We start from the raw sequence: 20,189 nt of genomic DNA, 5'->3' as shown, positions 1-20,189 counted from the left end.
ATTCTGTTCTAAATGTTAAAGAGCAAAATTTGTTACAATGCCCCACCATGCCCCCCATTCACTAGCAGGCATAGGAATCACAGTTCACGACCTATTGACTTCTACGGTAGAGTGTAGTGAGCATTCTCTATATCATGTGCTGAGGTCGCTGTGCAGGGAGAGGGAGGAGGGAGGAGAAGCTGTTTTCAGCACATGGAAAGCCGATGATTATTTTGTTCTTCATTGTTGTACTTCCTAAATTTACCTTTAATCTGCCTTATATTTTGGGGGACAGGGACTGGTGTGAGTCTCTGTATAACCCTATAGAATATGTTAACGATATATAAATGGAATCATGAGATCTGATAACTGATTGTACGGTTTTCCGACACCAAACTAGGCACACTTGTGCAAGCTTCATATAGGAATTCAACATGAAAGTCAGAATGGAATTAAATGTAGCCATAAATGCCCTCCTCAGATATGCGCTAAGGGCTTTGGAGATTGTGCAAGATAATGAAATGTTACATAGTAAGTAATGTTATTGTCTGTATTTTGCAGCAAAGCATGCGAGATAGCGCTTTGATCTTTGAATATCCCTCATCTTACTGCAGTGCAGGTTTGGGACGCTGTTTAATTAAGTCTACAGAGCAGTTTATACTTGATGAATATTACAGTGGCGGGTCAAGTTGATACCCAGCAAAAAATATATATATATATATATTAATAACGACGTAAAGCTTTCAATTTCTTTTAAGACGGCGATAGAGAGCAAGAGTATCCACCACAGGCCAATTTGACTGTTGCAAAACTAATTAAATGTGTCTTGTGTTTCCCATTCATATTATAAAATATATCATCCCCAGATAACGCCGTAATGTTTAATTCTTCATCCTATTAAAAGCTTACAGTAATGTCTTTTTAACATAAATTGTAACTAAGGACAGGTACTATTTAACGAGGTTGACAATAGGGATGACCTAGATTAGCCTGGCACGGCCAGAAGACGTATTACCGGTGACTGTCTCATAGAGAAGAGGGATGGGAATCACATTTTACATTAAAGACTGTTGCGCCCAAATTAGACCCATAGAAAACATTACCTCAAGCAAATGCATTGGTTTGCCATATTTTAATTGGTGTCTGCAACTTGAGGGGAAGGGATGATGTATGGGGAATTTCTCATCTCGTCCTATTATTTTTTTTACAACTTTATTCTACAGCTAAGACACCAATAAAGACGTGCAAGAAGTTCACATCCTTTCATAAAGTTTAATTTTTGTACTATTTTCACCCCTTTGTGTAAATAATGGTACCTCAATCACAATGTAGTATGCTTTTTTCATATGCTTTGGTTGTAAGGAGGAGGATCAGTGTTACATTTCCAACCCGCAAAGTGCATCCTAGTGCCGAAATAGGTTTGGTGTCGACTAAACCGAAGTGCAAAGTTTAAGAAATCTCCTAGTTCTTCACCCTTAACCCCTGCAAAGAGGTAGGGACTTTCCCATCGGATTCCCAGGTTGCAGTCCTCAGTCGGTGGCAATCGGTGGCAGCGGTGGTGCTGCAAGGGGCATCTAGAGCAAGATCAAAGGCATAGTCAGGAACGGACCCAAGGGTCATCACCAGGAGAGTAGACAGCATACGACAATCAAGAGTTAAAGACGGGGATGTTGTTAGAGGATGGGGCTAGGGGTCAAAACTAGGAGGAGACCTAAAGATACCTGGTGACACATCTAAAGGAGCGAGACAAGAGCAGAATCTAATGACAGGACTCAGATCTGAGTCAGGATCAGGACCAGACACTAAAAAAGTATCTTGATAAACAGTTATGGCTTAGCAGCTGGATTCTCAATTTTAAAGGTACCGTTTTGTGACGTCATCAGAGCGAGTCGGTCAGCATGGAAATTAATGCAACATGGCCCACAACTGGGTTCAGTTCACCGGCGGCCGCAAGCAGGAATAGGGTGTTGTGTGTAACATTCATGTTCTGGCATGCTAATGGAGCCCAACAATCAAACTTGGGGTTTATTTCTATTTTGGTATTTTTCACTGATAACTTACTATTCCTTTTAATGATATTGTGTGTGAGAGAAATAATAGCAACAAAGTTTACTATGTAATTAAAAGTGAACTTGCCCCCAATAGAACCGTGGGTTATTCAAAATTATTTCCTCTGCTGGACCAAGGAACTCTAGTCAGAGATTATTATCATCAGAAGTCAAGTATCTACTGTCTGTCTATCATGGGAGCTTGAACTTAATTACCATATTAAATCAGAGAAAGCAAAGTGAACCTTAACTGAGATATTTGGTTAAGAAATGATGTTTCAAATGTCTTATTAATAGAAGGGAATCCCTGCTCATTTATTATCCAAAGCAGAGAGCAAATAGAAAGAGTGTCTATCTTTCTCAAAGGTTTGGGTCCGATTACAGGAACAACCCATTCATTTCAATAAGAACTATGTAATGCCTCATTTCACCTGCGGTAGCGCTGCAGGAAAATGTAATACTTGCTCCTAGGTTCCCTTACAGATGACAGACGATCACCAGGTCTCCCAGTCGTAGGAGACCCTTTAATAAGTTTATCCTCTGGGACCATTCTGACAAATGGGTTGGCTAAATTGGACAACCCCTTTAAACATTTACAGGGACAATGAGGAAGCACTGTTGATTAAAGTTATGAAAGTAGTAAAAACAGAAGAAGGATTTGCGTCACCTGGCACAACTATAAACCGAAAGACTTGTGTACGTTAGCAATCCATGGTGACGTAATGAAAAGGTCAAACCATATAGGAGAGTCAGTCTTGATAGGTGCCATGAATCACTGTATACCATAGAAAAACCACCGTAACCACAACCCATCAATATAGAAGTCTTTGCCTTAAGAAAAGTTCTACACTTTCCGAAGTATTATGCTTCAACATAAGTATTATGCTACAATTTATTGAGAATACCTCAAGCGAAGCAAAAAAGTGAAATCTATCCCTATGAATTTCAAAATAGACAAAACTTGCAACACTCGAAACCTATTTAAGCCCAAAAGCTCTTAAAAATTCAGCATTATAAATCTATTACCGTATTATCTAATGCTCTTCGTCGCAAACTTAAAGAACAAGGTAATTCAGCAGCCTCCATTAGTCCACAAAATGTAACATCTGTTCTGAGTTATTACGTTTTTAAAGATCTCCGCGTAAAAAAAGTTGTTTCGAAAAGAGAAATTTTTATATATATACATTGTGAGCAATGAGCGAATAATCAGTCATTTATTTTCGCAGTTCATAGTCGTGTTAAATGTAATGTTAGTTAAACACGGTATTAAAAATCATGAACTATGTTTTAATGCTTTTTGACACCAGACACTAATAGGTAATACCGAGCCGTATTATTTGTTTAAGTTTAGCGCTGTGACATTTTTACGACAATATATGGCTTCGTTTTTTAATCCTGTCTAAAGCCATATTCCCTAATTTATTTATAACTTATTTTGTATCGGCCGCCAGTGCCAAACCTGCCGATTACAAATGGAGAGACAAAGACTTTTACATATGTTCAGCAGGGGTGCTGGGAGACTCTGGCGATACCTGGGGCTATATTGTGCACTAGAGGAAGATGAGGATGCAGGTACAATTGAATGTGGTTCACTGGTGCCAAGAGACACGGGCCACCGGGCAAAGGACTCAGGGCACATTTGGCACCGGGTGTTAATAATGCCAATGATGTATAGTGATGTCTATGAAGATAATTAATATCATTCATAGGACATTGTAGGGTAGTGGAGGCCAACACCATCGACTAGAGTTTCTTAACCGGTTCAGGACCAGGCTATTTTGATCCTTCAGGACAAGACACCTTTTAGTTGACTTTTATTTTTGTATTACTATGGTCTGTCCCTCAAAGGTCTTTTACACCATGTTTTTCCACTGTAACTGGGGCTGCACAGCAGAAATCAGCCCTTTTATAGTGACTATTGTCACTAATAAGGCTGTGCTGGGTCTCGTAAGACCCAGCAGCAGTCTGCCACTGACGGCATCTCGGTGAACATCTTCCGCTGCCTCTATTCATATACACAGCGCTCATTGAAGAGACTGGTCTGGCCACAATCACATCATCAGAGAGGTTGTCAGAGGTTGGGACAGCACTAGGTGGTGGTGGGTGCACGAGTAGGGACCCAATCCAACAATATTAGCACAAAAGTACTCAGCACACCAAATTGGAGTGAAATACTTTAAATATTTTTGCCAGTATGCATGTGCGACGTTTCGGCCAGTTATGACCTTCATCAGGTACCAAAGAAAATATACAAAAAGTAATACATATTAAATCTCCATACGTATCACGGGTATGATCAACATTTAAAGCAAAGGAAAAAGAGAACAAAATTTGTGAACAATACAAATTAATGTTAAAAAAGAAGAACAACAAGTAACATAAGGTCACAGGAAACTTTTGTACTAACCGCATCAGAGAGGAACAGCGCCGATAAGTGGCATTTTCCATTTTCTTGAATTCTATTGATACGGAAATTGTGACTTTTGTGCCGTTTCCGTCACTTATGCCACTTTTCTAAAAAGAGTGCAGCGTTTTGCAGAAGGGGGCGGGGTCACTCCGACACATTTGCTGGTGTAAATTATGGCGCAAATCTGCACCTGGTGTAGATTTCACTTTCTGGCGCATGGACAACCAGAGATACATCTAATATATTAAGAAGCGTGCGCTTTTGAATAAATTAGGCACATTTTACCCCAGCTTTGTTTATATTAAGGGAGGGGTATGAAACGCCAGCCTTAATAAATTCCCCCCGTAAGTGTCTATGAAGTATCGTTCTCTCTCCTCTAAGGCCATAAATCTATGAATGTCTTAGATAACTTCCTTGTGTCTTAATGTTCTCTTGAGAAAAAAAGTTTCCCTGGAGAATGATTATAAAAAGATCTCCAAAATGCATTAAAAAATAGTTTTTAAACTCTAATTATATATTACAAAGCCTCCACATGAAGCATAATCCATCATGCTGGTGTCAGTCACCTTTCAATATGTCAATCACATTACAAAGTGTGTGTCAGGGTTTTTTTAATATCAGTAATTCTCTTTTTTTTTGGGGGGGGGGATAATCGCACCCACTTTGTGACGACGGTTCCAGTTTCTAATCACAATCTGTTCTGTATAGGTATTCAGAACACACTGGTTTTATGCATAAACACAATAGACCATGTAAGCTAAATTATGATCAAATGGTGACAATTTTCTGAAAATGCAAAATCAAATTGCGCTTATTATTTCGTGAAGGTTTTGTTTTTTTTCCTCTTTATCTTTTTTTTATCTTCATTGGTAGAAAATTATCTCTTTTCTGGTCTCCGGAACGATAAAAAATAAATACATTTAGATTTTTTTTCTCCTAACAACTTGCTTTATAAAACGCAGTCGGATTATCAATCCTGCAGCGATACAATGTCAAGGGATATTAACATATAAGTGGGATATAATTGGGTTTGCTACTGATACCATACGATTTATTGACAAATAAATTCCCCGTTTCACAATATTGACGGTGATACCACGCTGGTTGATTGGCAGCATAGAAATCCTGCAGATGACAAAAATTACCATATATTTATACTATGTATATATCATTTATATTACCTTGTAATATAATGTTATATATTCAGCACATAAAGGATTATTGAACCAGTGAGTTATAAAAAAAAAATCTTCAGTTTGCCCGTGGTCATTGATTGGGGTACTTTGAGATCACAAAGGAGCTCAGGTCAAGGGTATACATGCTATAGAGTAATCACATGGGGATCTTAGAGAGAGGGGGCCCAGCCCAGGTTAGAATGGTGAGAGCGTGTGCAGCGATGCCCTCTTAATAAACCTTACAAGGGTGTGGGCAATTAAAGGGTTTTCAGTTTTTTATTTGTTTTTTTTCCTAGCCTTCCTATTTATGAAGAATAAGATGGCTTTACCATTATATATTTAAAGGGAATATATAGGATTTTAACATTTATGGCCTATCCTTAAGACAGGTCATTAGTATTAGATCGATGAGGGTCCGACTCTTTGCACCTCCGCCGATCAGTTTATTGAATGGGCCACGGCACTCGTACGAGCGCTGCTGCCTCTTCATTATTTACATCGATTTAATTTCTGTTCGTACTTGCATGCGCCGCTTCTTTCGTAGCAGCTGTTCATGGTATTGTAGCACTGTCCCATTCCCGGATAACCCCTTAAAAGAAATATGACCTCCATCCAGACAGATTGCGCTAACCTGATCGCTGCTGCATGTTAACATTGCAGCGGCACGCATTCCGCACATGGTCTTCCCCAGCTCTCATTGTCTGTGCACTGTACAGGACATCCGTACATTATGGATAGTGTCTCTCCTTGCATTAGAAGACAAAAGGGGTTGTCCGCTTTGGAGTATCCCTCCTTTTTAGAAAGGTCTATTGATAATAAGCTGATCACACCGTGTCCTCCCATCAATCAGCTTTAATCTCTGAGAAACCTGGCAGTAAGGCTAGATTCACACGAGCGTGGGCAAACTCGGATGTGAAAAACGTGACTTATTCACGTCCGAGGTGCCCCCTGTGCGGGTTCCATTTTCACTGATCCCCATAGAGTTGAGCCTATGGAGGGATCCGTGAAAACTGAAGATTATAGGACAGGTTCTATATTTCAATGGACCCTTTAACGGCCGTCACACGAACGTAGTCAACGTTCGTGTGAATAAGGCCTTAGTGTTCAATTTTCCTGCATCACCACAGGGGAAATGAAGCATTACACAGTACCCATTCATATTAATAAGTTGTCTGTGTAATGCAGGACAGGACAAGTCCTCCGGAGCAAAGGACGCTCTTTGTATCCTCTCTCCACTCCGGCCAAGAGATCACGATCCTAAACAGACGACCACCCTCTATTAACTCTGAATTCCCTAATAGGGTGGACAACCTCTTTAACAAGCACCGGAAGAGGGCCACATTTAAAACTTTACTATAGGGGCTCTGTCACCCGGTATGCCCAGGCTTTGGCAGCCCTATGTACATCTTCCTTACATCGAATCTCTTCATACTCCAATTAAAAGGTGGCACAGTGGCTCAGTGGTTGGCATAGTTTCCTTGTAGTACTGGGGCCATGGATACCAAACTGATCAGGATGACATCTCTACAGACTTCTCTTGGGTTTCCCAGCTCAAGTTTCCACTCTAACTCTAACATGTTTAGGTTTGTTGGATTCTATGCTATGGTACTATTGGAACAGATACTAAAACAACAAGGTCTACTATTTTGACTACCGTAAAACAGATTATAACGAATAGAAACGAATGCAAAAATTAATAAAGAAAAAAAATAAAAGGTTGTCTTATTTCCCACTTATGGCCTACAAAACTGTATATATGAGTGTAGGGCATTCATTGAAATTAATGGGTACTGTAGGCACCTATTGATTTTAAAGAAAGTTTCCGGCAGGGCGTAAGAAGTGCTGTGGTGCTATGTACTATAGTGGCCTGGCAGTTGTCCAAGTTCTCAAGAAGACTGAAGGACTTCATAATTAATATTTACAATGGGAATATCCGGTTTTCCCCTTGAATTTTCCTTTAAGGAGCACTCAATGCTTTTTTATTCAGCCTGCAATGGCGCTGCATTGAAATCAAACATTGACATTGCCAAACAACAAATTTTGGGGGTAGTCCCAATGAGTTGAATGTGGGTTGACCACCTCTTAAATACTAACAATCAATATTATCAGAGTAAAGAAAAAAAAAGAAAATTATGAATTTAATATCCAGTAATTTTCCAAAACTTGTCTATTTTCTTTTTCTATTTGAAATCCCGTTCCTATTGCTGATACAGTACGTTGCGGCGCAGTCAATCATATTGATATATTCATGTCCAAATTTTACATTTCAAAATGTTGAATTTTCAGACCATGCATCCAATTTGTGCACAATATGTATATTTCCCCTTTCAAGTCACAGGGTTACGTTTTATGTGCCGTCCCCGTAACTCATCTTGTCCTTTTCATTAAATCCTCCGCATTCTTAGTAGTCATTTTTAATTGAAATGGCAGCTGAAATTAAACACAAAGGAAGGAATATGAGTTGGTATTGGGCAGTTGAAAGCAAAAATCTTGCTTTCATAACCAAGTTTAATTGTCTAAGACTATGGAAAATTTAATGCAGGCTTCTTAATGGAGCGCAGGCCTTGAAAGCATAAGTAGGCTTTGAGAACAGTAAAAAACTAAGAGATATGTCTTAAGGGGATAGAGTCCTTAAAAAGACAGAATGTTTAAACAATGAAATATGAATTGTGCAGCCTGGTACAATTACATGTTGTAATACCTTTTAATAGGGGAACATAAAAAGATGTTCATTTATGAAGGTATACGAGGCTGGAAGCCCACGGGTCTGAACTTCAAGTGTATAAATGAAGGGAAGGATTGTGAAGTTGTGAAAGCCGTATTCTCAACACAGAGATGAGGAGACTCTCTAAAGAATTTGAATGTTAACCCATAATAAATACAAAGGAGACTCTTCAACCAGACAGTTTTGTAAAGCGGAAGAATGGGAATTGTAGAACTTTGAAGTCTGTCCAAAATCCTCAAGACATGTCCATTCATGGCATATGCTTCAGGTTTTCTGTCATTAATTTTAGGATTTTGGGTACGGTGAAAAAATATTCTAAATTCACAGGAGCCCAAGGTGTAGAGGAACAATTACAGAATAGTGGTTATTTAGAGGGAAAGAACTCAACGGTCTATCCAGGGCCGGTAAATCGGCCGGGTAGATGACAGGGACCAATGGGTTTGGTGGGGAGTCTATGTTGGTCTGGATAAACATTGTCTACATTTGTCAAGCCAAAGGTGAGGCAGAAAGGGGACCCACTGGGACTCTGTTGCCTAAGGGCCAACTTTTCCTGATGAATGCCCTTGGTCTATGGATTTATATACAATACAAATGGAACAAGTATTTGACATACAAAGTGACTCTACAGGACCATTGGAAAGTAGATCTAAAAGGTACCATGCCTGCACTGAATGATCATCAGATCTGGCCCACATCCTTATCTTGCTTCATCAGTGGTCCGCATCCCAGACTTCCAACATCTTGCTTTTCGCATTTTGAAAATTTGCCCAAAAATGACCGGGTTTTCCTGGGTGAAAACGTCCCGTGAATAGGGATTCAAGTGTTGGTAGATCCGATTAATCACAAATGAATAAAAAAGTAACAGCAGATGTCAGCTGATATCTCTCGCCTTATTCCTCTACTTTGCTTACGATGCTATTGCAGTTCATTGTGAGTAGCTGGAAAGAGAAAAAGGATTAATACATATGCACAAAGGCCCATTTTTTTTTTTTAATGCTAATTACTTCTTTACAGGGTTAACGGAAGTTGTAAGAGATGCCTCAGCAGGGCAAGGAGTAAATCGGGCTAATGGTCACAATGTTTATTATTGTCTAGATAGTTCTTGCACCTGTATACACGTTTTGTTTCATTTTTCTGGAATGTGCTGTTCAAACTTTTGTGTTGTTTATGTGATTCATATATGTGGGTTAAGTGACTGCCTCCATTTTTGATCTTGTATTCCTCCCATTCTGCCCTGTGTGATTTTAATTTGTTTAATGCTGGTTCCTACCATCCCCAGATATATGTAGGCTTAGTCCCAGTTCTGAGTGTATGAGCAGCGTAGGTTCCCACCTCATAGTGGTCGCCTTGTCATGGCAGGTGGGCTCATACAATTTGATCAAAATGTGCACTAAGAACCTCCCTATTGTAAGTAGATTTAGCAGTAATGCATATTTGTTTATATTTAGCGGCTCAGGTGACATTGGTGTTCGCAGTGTGCTGTCACCATTTTTTTGTGTGATTGATAGATAGATTTTTCTATCTATCTATCTATCTATCTATCTATCTATCTATCTATCTATCTATCTAATCTATCTATGTCATATCTACAAGACCTATGAAGCTGTTCGTTTGGATCATTAGACCCGCTGGCAGTAATATGCTTGTGTGAAACTAGTCTAATGCAGGATTGAAAGAATTTTACTCTATGTATGAAAGAAAGAAAGAAAGAAAGAAAGAAAGAAAGAAAGAAAGAAAGAAAGAAAGAAAGAAAGAAAGAAAGATATGAGATGCCAGGAGCCCCCCCCCCCCCATGATACGGGCCCCATAGCAGCCACGATAGATAGATAGATAGATAGATAGATAGATAGATAGATAGATAGATAGATAGATAGATAGATAGATAGATAGATAGATAGATAGATAGATATGAGATAGATAGATAGATAGATAGATAGATAGATAGATAGATAGATAGATAGATAGATAGATAGATAGATAGATAGATAGATAGATAGATAGATAGATAGATAGATAGATAGATAGATAGATAGATAGATATGAGATAGCTAGATAGATAGATAGATAGATAGATAGATAGATAGATAGATAGATAGATAGATAGATAGATAGATAGATAGATAGATAGATAGATATAAACAAAATGTTTTAAAGATCCCTTGTTGTCTAATGACCTTTTCCCCGCTCCCATCTCCTCCCAAGTGTCCAGTTTGGTAACAGATATGGAAATGACATATTAAGGAGTTAAAGGCAAATCCCTTACCCCTTTGAACTGTTTTCTCAGCATTACATGTACACAGATACACTTTTGATGTGTTAACTAGAAAATCTGACTGATATAGAACAAAGGCATTGTCACTGAAGAGAAGACTCTGACAGAGAGCCACACAGAGCTTATTGAAGAACTGTCAGAGACGATACTTCCATTTGTCTGTTGTATTTATCAAAGACCAACAAGTATTGCGGGAAATGATAGAAAACGCAATGTTCTTTACACTCAGCTCCCAGATCCACATTAAGGTACCACATAAGGAATATTATACATGGTATGTGGGAAAATAAATATGCGGCCAGTGACAACATCGGCTTTATCTTAGATAATCAGCAGTTTATGCAAATGAAAAGCCACTAAACCTCGAGTCAGCAGCTTATTAAACACACTTGAATAGGGATGAGCTGCAATACCACTCACAGCCCATGGATAAGAGTGGCGCTATTTCTGAAGAAAAGAAAAACAGACCTTTTTTTCAAATCCTGATCAACCCTGATTGTTTCAGAAGACAATTCCTGTCTATGTGCCCCAGTAGGGGCGTGGCTAGCGGCGATCATGCATACATGTTTCTGCAAATCTCTTTTCCTGACCTGACATTTTTCTTCTAGCTCTATGTCGAATTCTATGGATGCAGCCCAACTATGCACCGGCTTGCTCTCTACACCTTGGACTACAAAATGAGAGGTTCCATGGTTGATCGACAGTGCTCTAAAGGTCCTAGATACCTCATCTCCTCCAGTGACCTACTGCCTGATCTGAATTGTTTTCTGGGTCTATGTCTATCTGATGCCGAAGGTTTTTATCACTCTATCACTCCCGATTTCCCTCAAGCAATTTTTTGCCGTTTCTGACCTCCTGGTCCATATTAGGGTATATGGACTTGATAGAGGGGTGCCCCCCTTTGGACCTCCCTCTTTTAACCAGACTGGAAACCGGTAAGAAAGTGGTCTATGTAACAATACATTCCCTCTGCAGTAGCTGCACTACATTTCCCCCAGCAAAAACTGCTGATCACGTCCGAGGAGTCTGACCTAGACCCATGGTGGCTTCCTAAAACATAATTATTGTCTTGTTGAGACAACTCCTTTAAGAGGACAGAGTATTCCCTGCAGTCTCTACTTGTGGGTCTAAGAAATCCAAGTGTGATCTCAACATCACATCTTCCATAGACTGTAAGGATCCTATTACACAGCCGTGAAAACAAGCGCTGATCAACGAGACCACTCCTTGATCGGTGCTCATTTGCTCCTTTCATAAGGAGCAATGATCAGTAATGTATGGGGACGAGTGATCGTTATTCCTGATCGCTCGTCCCCATACATTTCCATCATGTCGGCAGCACAACTCCCTGTTTACACAGTGCGATGTGGTGCCGACAACGATAATATTTTCTGCTACAAAAACGAGCAGATCAGCCGATCAACGATCGGCTGATCGCTGCCCTGTTTACACAGGGCAATGATCGGGAACGAGCATTCATATGAACGCTCGTTTGCCCTTTAATTGGACCGTGTAAAAGGGCCTTAACTAATGCTGATCACAGACATTTCCCGTATCCTTATCACGCTACCCAAATACTTTCTATAAAGGACCTGGCTGGGAGTTGTAGTCCAAACATTCTGAAATACTACAGGTCTACAGTAAAATATTGTGGACGGCGATTTCTGGTCTACTGAAGCTTATACAAAGCGTTGACCAGATTCTCCTCCAGTGTATAAGTTATTATTTGCTCACAAGAATACAATGGGCGCGCTCGCTGTGTGCGACACTTTTACTGTAATGTACTTTTAATGATATAGTTAATGTCTTCATTTTTATGTCTTTTTTCCATCCAGACAAAAAAAAAAACAGCTCTGGTCTGCTCCGCGTCAGTATTAATCTTGTGTCACGCATAACAAGCATTTATTATATTTGATGCCTATATCGAAAAGGAATTTTCAGGATAATTGGCAGGTTACATTATAATACACAGGACGCGGCGCGGCTCACAACTGCAGTGAAATGGAGCGTGGTAATTTCAGTTTATTGTTTGCTCTAAAGTTGAAGACCAAACAGCAAATGAAAGGTAAATTCAAACTTAACCAGGTCAACTAATAATAATATCGTATTATTGCCGGCAAACAGAGGCTCTCCACATTGTATTTCTCATTTTCTCATTCCCGTTGTGCAGCAGTGACAGGGGTGTAGCTATAGTGGGTGCAGAGGTAGCAGTAAGACCCGGGCCCTGGTGTATGAGGGGACCCAAATGCCCATTTGACACATAAGAAGGCACCAGTATTAGAAATGCCACATGGCACGTTACTGAATTTGTCTACAAGTTATGCCTCAAAATTTCAGCTGTACATTTTAGGGGCACCATTCAGGGGGCACTGTGATTGTCACCGTTATGGGAATCTGTGGATTTCACTCAAATTGAGGCATTAGTCTACTACATGCGTACTGTTGTTTGCCATGTGGGCACTAGTGCTTGATCTGTCATAGAGCATTGTTATTGGGCAATGTGGCTGACACAGTTATAGGTCTCTAATTCTTGATCTGTTATAAGGCACTGTGGCTGTCACTGTTATGGGGCACTGTGGGTGTCACACTTATGGGGCACTGTGGCTGACACACACTGTTTTGGGTAAGTGTAGCCGTCACTATTATGGGGCAATGTGGTTTGCATTGTTATTTGGGGCACTGTGGTTATCATTGTCATGGGGCACGGTGGCTGGCACTGTTATGGGGCACTGTTGCTGGCTCTGTTATAGGGCATTGTGATTGGGCACTATGGCTGGCACTGTTATTCAGAATTGTGGCTGTCTCTGTTATAGGGCACTAGTGCTTGCTCTGTCATAGGGAATTCTTATTGGGCAATGTGGCTGACACAGTTATGGGTCACTATGGCTTGATCTGTTATAAGGCATTGTGGCTTTCACTGTTATGGGGCACTGTGGGTGTCACACTTATCGGGCACTGTGGCTGACACAAACACTGTATTGGGTAACTATAGCTGTCACTTTTATGGGGCAATGTGGCTTGCTTTGTTATGGGGCACTGTGGCTATCATTGTAATAGGGCACTGTGGCTGGCTCTGCTATGGGGCACTGTTATTGTGAATGTTATAATGTCATTATTTGTATTAGTTACCATTATGCTGGTACTATGATTGTCATCATTACATAATAACATAGTAAGAATTAAGAAAGACAAGTGTCCACCTAGTTCAGGCCATTACCCTGTAGTGTTGATCCAGAAGAAGGAAAAACAACCCCAAAGGCAAAAATAATACTGGTGGGCATTGTGGCTGTCAACATTATGGGTCACCTTGACACATCACATATACCTAAATGCCAATTGTGTCTGTCACATGGGTGGTAGAGAACTGGGCCACAATTGCCTGATATAGCAATAGCCACGTGTTTGACAATTTTGTTCCCCCATGATAGCTGGCGGAGATCTACAGCCGGCCTTATAGTAGAAGGAGCCTTCATTTATTTGCCATCCTCTCCCATTTTGATATTTAGGGATTAGTTTCTTCTAGTGCTATGTTACCTATAGGACCCATAATATGTCACTCATAGTTACCGAAGCCATTCCCATTCATCATTGCTGCAAATTTAGCAGATCTCACGTTGATTCTTCGTTCTTCCTGCGGTTACCTTGTGCCACCCTCATTTGTTCTGTACAATTAATGAACTTTCATGGGCTGCATTTTCGACAGATGTTTCAGGTCACAAGTTCTGACTTAAGTATTTATATAAAGTTTAACAACCCAGACATAAATATGTCCCAGGAGTTTACATTCAGTTTTCCCCAAAAAAAGGTATTTAATGAACGACTTCAATTTTACCATATAAGACAAGTCTCCGATACATGATGTTTATTTTACCTTCATATGATACTTTTAAGGAATGGTGTGCTCAGAGGTAGTCTACAAATAATGTAAATTGAACTCAGGTGCTTGTGTAAACTAGAGTTTGTTGAAAAGATAAAGTAGATGTCAGTGATGGTTAATGGTCTCCGGGTCAGGAAGCAAAATTCTATATGGCTTTTTTATGATTTACATCAAGGATTTCCTATTGTCTATACAGCAGTGACTCTCCAGCTCTTGTGATACTACAACTCCCAGCGTGTTATACAGCAGTGGCTCTCCAGCTCTTGTGATACTACAACTCCCATTGTGTTGTGACAGCCACAAGCTGAATCAGAGCCGGATCAAGATCTGAAGGAAAACATTGAGCAGTGGAGAGAAAAACATCATAGCAACGAACCTTCAAAAGCTACTAAACCAATTTGTGGATATAAGTATCATGTAGAGCCATATAATATTACTACAAAGTGCCCAAATACTACCATCCCACAGTGTCCACATAACACTGCCATACTGTGCATAAATAATACCACCATAATACCCCAAATCCATTGCCATACAGTGCCCAAAAAAACATGCCATACAGATAATACCCTCATTCAGCACCCGCATATTACCTTAATGGGTTTATGTGGGAAGCAAAAATTATTAGCAGTGTAGTCCCTGCAGTATGTGAGAACACTCGCTAATATACATTCCGGTCCCCCGTCACTCTGATTCTGAGATTATCATAGATTTTTATAGCGCTGCCGGGGGACCGGAAGTCTAGTTGCATAGTCTTCTTTGATGACGATACGACTCTTCGTCATGTGACCGGCCCCGCTGTACTCCATGTACCCGCTGTACTACTGCTCCTGCTTGTACATAGAGTATAGCGGGGCCAGTCACATGACGAAGAGTCGTATCGTCATCAAAGAAGGCTGTGCAACTAGACTTCCGGTCCCCCGGCAGCGCTATAAAAATCTATGAAAATCTCAGAACCAGCGCCACGGGGACCGGAATATATATTAGCGAGAGAACTCACATACGGCAGGGACTACACTGCTAATAATATTTTGTTCCCCAAAAAAACCTTTAACGGGGTATACTCATCACAGACGGTGATGGAATATCGCTTGCATACGCCATCACTTTCTGATCGGTGTGGGAGAATGAAGTGCTGTGTTGCAGGTTCCTTTTAGTCAGGAGTTCCCCTCTGCAAGGAAAAACTATAAAGAGGCCACAGTGCTAAACAAGCGTAGCGACCCCTTCATTCTCAGGTTCGGTCCCGGTCCCAGCAGTTGAACCCCCTGCCGATCAGATATGCCGTCATATATTCAATCCCAGAGATATGCGATCACTTTCTATGGTGGGAATACCCTTTTAAAACTCAGTTCTATACAGTGACCAGATATAATAACCCCTTCTATGGATCATACGAAATTGAGTAAGAGACAACCCTAGATGGTGGAGACCCTGGGGCATTTGTCCCTTTTTGTTATTTCTTTAATTCGCCCCTGACTGTTACTCTATATGTTTTATTATATACCATGCAACTTTATAGAGATTAAAAAGAAATTCATGTTTTTAATGTTTTTTTTCCTGTACTACATGTAGAATCCCATGAAAATGTATGGCAGCAGGCGTGAAGAATTACAGTGAGTGTCGATGGTGTTTGTTTTCTAGCTGCGCATGTATAAGGTTATAGTATGGTTTCACTACTGAAGCAATTTGTGGCTATACAACATATTTTTTTCTGACACCAGGGAATGTTTTATTTGTATGTTAATGACTTTTCCCTACACAGTTGTCAGTTGTAAGGGGTACAAAGGCATGTGACAGTTTAAGGGGATTTAGGGTATTAGAAAGATGGGTCTGCCTTTAGGCTGGACAATTACTCTGATAGGGTTTCCTAGGAATTAAACGTTGATGGCCTATCTTATGATCGACCATTAATATGGGATCGTGGGGATTGGATCCTTGGGGTCCTCGCTGAGCGCCGCAGGCTTTTCATTGTTTTCACATGCACAGCAGTTCGTCCGTACAGTTGCTGTTTAAGTCACAGAGCTGCAGTACCACGCACAGCCACACTCATCATTAAGGCGCTGCATCTGTACTCGACATGGTCAGAATTTTTGCAATCAGCGCAAGACACATGTGACCTTTTCCTCCACAGGGAAACATTGAAGTTACATGATGAGCGCATGACCAAAAGTCACTATGGACTCATATGTAAACTTTCAAAGGCAATTTTTTTTTCAAATAAATCAATGTGTTTTTTTGTATTTTTAACCACTTTTGAATTGTTTTTTATTAAAAATTGAGATACAGCTTCTAAGTATCCTGAATATATAGAAGCTGTATCAGTGCCAAAGCAGAATCCGTCAGGTCGGCCGGAATGACGGCTTCGGTTAACGCTGGTCGAATCCAGCTATTATCGATCACATCTAAGTTCAGGAACGTCAACCCTGCAGACTTGACGGATTCGGCTTTGACCGCAAATACAACTTCTACGTATACAGGATACATAGAAGCTGGTTTTTTTTAAAAAAGTAGTTGTTTTTTTTTTGTTTTTTTTTTTAATAAAATGTTAAAAATAAATAAATAATTGATTTACAAAAAAAAAAAAAATTGCCTTCAAAAAGTGTACATAGCCTTTGAAGGGATACGAATAGCAAATGAAACACACTAAGGGCTTATTCAGATGAACATACGATAGCATACGGCCCGTGGATAAATAAAACCTGTCCTATTTTCTTCCGTTTTCACGGATCCCTGGATAGACTCAACACGGGTGAAACTCGGACATGAATAACGACCATTTTTCACGTCCGAGTTTGCACTCGTTCGTATGAATTCGGCCTAAGAAAGTACTACAGTAAAGTACCTCTACTCCGGCACATGACAGGCCAGAAATTCCGATAATCTGGAACTTGCTTCAGCATGAGATATCAAATGAAATGTCAGATTTTACAGTAAAGACATTATTACGGGCTCTTTTTTTATTTATTTTTTTGGAAAAATCTATTTTTTCAAAACCTGTTAAGAAACGTAATTTTATGTTCTATTTTTCACAGTGTGAACAAACAATAACCTGGGGGAGGGGTGTAAATAAGGGCACAGATTGCGGGTTAGTAACAAATCTGTTTAAAAACAAAAAAGGTCTTATAGAAAGGAAATGAGAGCAGATTTATTTAATGAGAACAGGCCATGGCACAGTCTGTGCAAATTATACTGCCAGCTCAAAAAGTGACTTGAACTTTGCTGTACTATCAACTGCCTCTGGTATTGGATGTGCCTGAGGTACGGTAGTTTGTTCTAAAAATAAATAGATAAGATAGATAGATAGATAGATAGATAGATAGATAGATAGATAGATAGATAGATAGATAGATAGATAGATAGATAGATAGATAGATAGATAGATAGATAGATAGATAGATAGATATGAGATAGATAGATAGATAGATAGATAGATAGATAGATAGATAGATAGACAGATAGATAGATAGATAGATAGATAGATAGATAGATAGATAGATAGATAGATAGATAGATAGATAGATAGATAGATAGATAGATATGAGATAGATAGATAGATAGATAGATAGATAGATAGATAGATAGATAGATAGATAGATAGATAGATAGATAGATAGATAGATAGATAGATAGATATGAGATAGATAGATAGATAGATAGATAGATAGATAGATAGATAGATAGATAGATAGATAGATAGATAGATAGATAGATAGATAGATAGATAGATAGATTGATAGATAGATAGATAGATAGATAGATAGATAGATAGATAGATAGATAGATAGATAGATAGATTGATTGATAGATAGATAGATATGAGATAGATAGATATGAGATAGATAGATAGATAGATAGATAGATAGATAGATAGATAGATAGATAGATAGATAGATAGATAGATAGATAGATAGATAGATAGATAGATATTAGATAGATAGATAGATAGATAGATAGATAGATAGATAGATAGATAGATAGATAGATAGATAGATAGATAGATAGATAGATAGATAGATAGATAGATAGGAGATAGATAGATAGATAGATAGATAGATAGATAGATAGATAGATAGATAGATAGATAGATAGATAGATAGATAGATATTAGATAGATAGATAGATAGATAGATAGATAGATAGATAGATAGATAGATAGATAGATAGATAGATAGATAGATAGATAGATAGATATGAGATAGATAGATATGAGATAGATAGATATGAGATAGATAGATAGATAGATAGATAGATAGATAGATAGATAGATAGATAGATAGATAGATAGATAGATAGATAGATAGATAGATAGATAGATAGATAGATAGATAGATAGATAGAGAGAAATAATCTTGTGCTCATATTTTTCGTCTATGTGGTTCAGGGGAAAAAAATTATGATAAATTTAGGAAATTTTTAAAAAAATTAGCATGAACCATGACCAATGGAGGCGGCCTGGACATTACTTTGTCCTGGCTGGTAAGGACTCAGTAGAAAAAGAATGAGAAGCCCCGGCTTAATGTACAACTTCCAGTGTTAATGTTACAGGTCAGTAGCCCGAGTTGTTTCCTCCATCTCTAGTCATTAACATCCCTCAGTGGTGTCAGATAATGAGTCATAGTGTAGAGGTGTCAAGGATATAAGGAAATCCCCTCCTCATCTGTGCCTAATGCTGCCCGGCTCCCCCATCCTATTAACACCACATCTTACGTGAAGCCACCACATCCCGTCCACTCATTATTACCAGACCTCCTACAATGCACCCTCGCAGGAAGGTGCAAAAATGCCCCCAGTGTAAATGAGAATTTTCTTTGCGATTTTCACAAATATTAAGTTAAAAGAATTGCTTAATTTAGAAAACCCATTGTCATACACTCTACCAAGAAATTCTGAGTTAATAGAGGGGGGTCTTCTGTTCAGGATCCTCATCTCTTGTCCGGAGTGGAGAGCGGTTACAAAGAGTGTCTATCACTCTGGAGGACGTGTCCTGTCCTGCATTACACATCGATGTGAATGGGCCTGTGTAATGCTTCATTTCTCCTGTGGTGGCACTGCAGGGAAATTGAACACTTACTGCCAAGTTTCCCCACAGATTATAGCTGATCACTGGGGATCCAAGCAGGGGGACACTTTCTGATCTTTTTTTTGTCAAGGGACGCTTCTAACAAGTAGAGATTGTCCAAAGTGAAGAACTTCTTTAAGTAAAAAAGGTAAAAGGCAGAATTGTGAAAAACAAAAAAGAGGTTTCCTTGACCTAGAGATTGTGAAAGACCCTTTTTCCAGTTCAAGAAGGGGATCTTTATGGAAATTACTGACTAACTTCTAGGTTGAAACAGTTTTGCAGCAGTTTTACCACTTGAAGGAGTTGTCCGGGACTAGATTTTTTTTTTTCTTTTAAGGTCAGTCCACGCGGAGGTTTATGTCAGGCAGTAAAAAATATTCCTCAACCCCTTCGCGCACCCGGACGTGCCATTACGTCCGGGTGTGGGAGGGTGATGTTTGGAGCGCGCTCACGTGCTGAATCCGCTCCATATGCTACGGGTGTTGGCTGTATTTTACAGCGGACACCCGGGACTAACAGCCGGAAGCAGTGATCGCGCTGTTCCTGGCTGTTTAACCCCTCAAATGCTGCGGTCAATCGCGACCGCAGCATCTGAGGCATTGAAAACAGGGGGACGGCCGCCTCCGACAGCTCATCGCCCCCCTGCA

Source organism: Rhinoderma darwinii, chromosome 7, assembly GCF_050947455.1.
Source record: "Rhinoderma darwinii isolate aRhiDar2 chromosome 7, aRhiDar2.hap1, whole genome shotgun sequence".
In the NCBI taxonomy this organism is placed as follows: Eukaryota; Metazoa; Chordata; class Amphibia; order Anura; family Rhinodermatidae; genus Rhinoderma; species Rhinoderma darwinii.
This window is presented reverse-complemented; position numbering follows the sequence as displayed.